This window comes from Pecten maximus, chromosome 1 (assembly GCF_902652985.1).
Source record: "Pecten maximus chromosome 1, xPecMax1.1, whole genome shotgun sequence".
NCBI lineage: Eukaryota > Metazoa > Mollusca > Bivalvia > Pectinida > Pectinidae > Pecten > Pecten maximus.
This window is the reverse complement of record NC_047015.1, coordinates 35,955,752-35,960,552: the sequence shown is the minus strand read 5'-3', so window position 1 is coordinate 35,960,552 and position 4,801 is coordinate 35,955,752.

Sequence of the window (4,801 nt, the reverse complement as noted above, 5' to 3'; positions counted from 1 at the left end):
AAAGAGAAAAAAAAAAGAAAAAAGAAAAAAAGAGGGGGGCCTCCATTCGAACTAGCGTCGTGATAAAAATTTATTGAAAACTAACCCATTAGCCCACTCGGCTATAGTAACCTTTTATGGGTGAATATTAGATATATAAAATTGTGACAGCCGTGACTCGCGACCGTGTATTATTGGCACGAGCGTGGGTTATTGGAAAATAATACATGGTTTTAAACCAATCAGAACTGGCGTTGCATAGCAAACATGGTAGAATATAAAATAAACCACAAGTATTTGTTATGAATATAGAGAATAAATAGTAAACTCTTTGGATAATGTATCTGAAGTGATACCAATTATTAACAGCTGATACTTGTGTGTCTATGTATTTACTAGTAATCCATAATGATGATATACTTCTGGCTATATAGAAGGAATAGTACTGGATCAAGACAGTGATAACACTGTCTTATATATAGAAGTCTAGTCCTTAGAATATAATACAACACGAATCGTGATGCAAATCCTATAGAATGAACACAATGCAGTAAGGCTACTGTAAGTAAAGTACTGGTGATAACACCAAGTAATAACCCTCTCTCAAATCGTTGACAGTATACAGGGGGGAACCCGATGCCGGTCGAATGGCTACTGACTGCCTAGCGCAAGGAACGCGGTATTTATACCCAAGTGTTGTCAGTGACAGTCGGAACTGTCATTTGGCTATCGCTGGCAACAGGAAGCTGTCATCGAAACCAAGTTACACCAAAAAACTTCCGATCCCAACTACAATATAGTTCCACTTAAAATACAAAATCATTAACATAAATGGATTTCACAATAACTGTGACAAATTCTGACCTTATGTGATCCGGAATTCATATAAACTATAATACAGCCGGATACGACTCTAAAACTAGTCTGACTCAAACGCCAGGTCGACCTTCACCGCCATGGTTGGCAATGGCAACATATAACTGTCAAAATAAATCGTAAGTACATGAATTACTGTTGCCCTTATGCTTATAACATATACTTATACTTAATATCTGGGTTCGACATTATAAAACATTGTCTTTGTACTTAATTTACTTCAAATAATCTGTGATCGGCTAGAGCACTGCTGTGTAAACACTCATTTGAGACTCGTATTAATTTACAATGGACAGTTCATTTAAGGGTATCATGTACTCTCAAAATGGCAACTGAGTGTCATTTATTTAGTCATTAAAATTCAAACTAATAGTACATATCATGAACTTGTATCCCCGTGTTTTCAAATATGCTGTATAAGGACATCTATGGCAAATTAAAAATTGTAAAATATGTTTCTTTCTGATCTTTTGTCCCAAAAATTATCAGGAAATACATAATTAATGGAAAATCACCTTACAGGTAAGGCACTGAAAATTGGTATATCATGTTGATTAAATTTACAAACTATATAATCAGATGCAGTTGGAAGGTTATAATAAACAGACAGGAGTGACATGTTTCATGTGAAAAAACGGAAGTACATTTATAGTACATGATTGAAGAGCAATTGTAAAATGGCGGATTACGAGACATGTTGAATTTTGCATCAGCAATTAAAAAATAAGAGCGATCGAAGCCTAAACACTCCGTATATAGTAAAAACAGATCATAGACAGACTTGTCTGTGTGTGTAATTTTACATCGGCGCTTAATTTATTACACACACACTTACAACATATCGGATGACATCCATGTAAACAATCTTGTCAAGGATGATGGTCGACACGGCGTAGGAATATTCAAAGTGAAAGTAGGTAAAATAATCTTTTACATTATTTTAAGCATTAAATTTGTATCCGTTTTATTTGTCTACAACAATTTGAATCGTTATACAATAAGTGTGTTTAGTTTGGTTGACGAACATTTATATTTTTTGCTGTATGCTCAGTCCTTTTTTTATGCGTAACAATATCCGTTTTGTGTACAGGATAGCAGTCATTCGGTCCCGGTAGTTGCCATTGCTTCGAAGTACACCTAGTTTTCATTGAGTTTGTAAGTATTATATCGTTGATCATTTATTTGTTATACGCTATCCTTTAGCTTAATTTCATATCAACAGATAGACAATCGTCCGGTTTTCCGATCTTTCAATATATAGGTTAAATTTGTGAAATATTGTAAGAGTGTGAACACAACTTACTTAGATTCCACGATTCGGGGAACTTCGTCTACGAAGGTAAGATGATTTTTTATCATAATTGTTTTTGGAATACACAGGAACTGGAACAAATTAAATGTTTATATATGAAAATAGGTGAGTATAGAATATATTTTTATGCACGTTTTGTTGTAATTATTTGCATGACACACGTCACAAAAAAATATGGAGGCACACAGAGGTAGTGGGAGATGTTTTTCGTACGCGTGTTACAACTATGTAATTAGCCATGGCTAACAAGTCAATATCAAAAAAGAAAAGATTTGGACTTCCAGGAGGATCCAAGGGTGCACAAAGGAAGGTTTTATATGGTTTACGAAAGCAAACATACAAAGTGAGAGTCAATACCAAATCAAATTTATCAGTCATATTGAAGGTGTTCAGAAAAAGAATTCTGCGTAAATACAAAATAGCCAAAAATGTTACACCACACAGAAATAGAACACTGTTGTTTACATGTAACTGTCAGTCTGACTTGTACAAATTAACCCGGACATCATGTGAGAGTAGTTTGAAGTTCAAATTTACCAGAGTTTCTAATGTTGCAAATGAAGGATATAGACTCATCAATTTGCAAATGTTGCAAAATCACATTGCTGACATCACAAAACACACTGTTCTATGCCAAGAAGCTGGCAGATTAGTATCCCAAGATGTATCTCCCATTCGTTTAGTCAAAGATTGCTACATTTGGCCTTGCAAGCCAAATATTGGTGGAATGTCAGGGATGTAAAAAGAAATTTGATTTCAAAACTAGCCCCGTGTTACACACCCCAACCAGTCACCATTATGACATTAATATGAGAGCTGTGTGGGCCAACATGGCAACTGGTGGAGGTTTGTCTAGGCTCAATGAGATGATGGGTACCCTTGATAGTCCAGGAATGACACAGAAGACTTCCAGTAAACTTGAGCAAGAAATTGGAGATATGTGGCAGAATGTGGCCACCCAAGACTTGTTAGAGGCCGGAGCAGAAGAAAGGCGGATTGCGATGGAAAAGGGCCATTATAGCAATGGGATACCGTGCATTACTGTCATATGTGATGGCGGGTGGAGTAAAAGGACACATAAGCACACATACAATGCTATGGGAGGTTGTGCCGTTATAATTGGGGCAGAGACCGGTAAACTGTTGTATTTAGGTGTTAGGAACAAGCATTGTTCTATTTGCAGTATGGCATCCACATCCAATACCGTTCCAAAACCTCATCGGTGTTTCAGAAATTGGACTGAATCCTCACAAGCCATGGAGTCTGATATGATTCTGGAAGGTTTTATGAAAGCTGAAAGCTTGCACGGGGTCAGATACACCAAGGTAATAGCAGATGGTGATAGTTCTGTTTTTCAAAAACTTCAAGAAAATGTGCCGGTTTGGGGTAGAGACATTACTAAATTAGAATGTGCTAATCATATCTGTAAATGTCTGCGTTCAAATCTTGAAAAACTGGTTGATGAAAACCCCCAATACAAAGGGAAAGACAAACTGACAAAACGTGTGAGAGTTCGTCTTACAAGTTCAGTCAGATGTGCCATCAGACTAAGGTCAAATGACAATACAATGAGCCACAATCAGAAAGTGAAGCTATTGAAGCATGACATTATTAATTCAGTACACCATATCTTTGGGGATCACTCAAATTGTACTGATTTTTGTAAGTCCAAAAATCCAACTTCATGTCTTACTTCTACGTCTTCTACTTCAACCGCGCCTTCATCTTCAACTGCGCCTTCAAATTCGCCTTCAACTTCAGCTGCACCTTTATCTCCATCTCCATCTTCAAATTCATCTTCATCACCATCTGATGTATTGGAAACTACCAACATTTTGCAGGAGCTGTCAGATATATGGCGTGACACTACATCCTTGGAAGCAGAGGAAGAGTCGCGTGGTGACGTGTCCTATTCATCATTCCTTGACAAATTAATGTTGCATGACATTTCTCGTCTGCTTAACAGAATAGCTGCCAAGAGTAGTCAACTGATAGGAAATTTCACTACCAACCTTGCGGAATCCTTCATGTCCATTCGAGCGAAGTTTGATGGTGGAAAATACTTCAACAGATGTAATAGGGGATCATGGAATACCAGATGTTTTGGAGGGTGTTTAAGGAAAAACTTCGGTCCACAGTGGTCTCCTATTGTATGGGAAAAGTGCACAACCTCCAAACCAGGAAACCACTTCAAAAGAGTGTACCAAAGTAGGGAGAATGCTTTGAATTCAACTAAAAGATCCAAAGAAAAACCAGAAAATAAAGCAAAGAGATATAAAAGAAAATATGAAAATGGCAAGCAATCGTCATCAAAAAGGGCCAAAAGAGAATATGGACCAGATGTCCTTGAATGTGTATCCGATATTACGCAAGAAGAACTTCACAATAAGTGTACGGATTATTTCCAGAAACATGTAGATTTGCCGGTCCAACAGATAGCTCTTATTGAGAAAGAAACCAAATCGCAATCACAATCACAAGTCTGGAAATCCGAACGAAGTAAAAGGATCACATCGTCCAACTTCGGTTTGATTACGAAGAAAGACCCCACTAAACCGGTCACTAAAGCTGTGGAAAGGCTTGTTCATGGGCAACCATTTAGTAATTGTCACACCAGACGCGGAATTCGAGAAG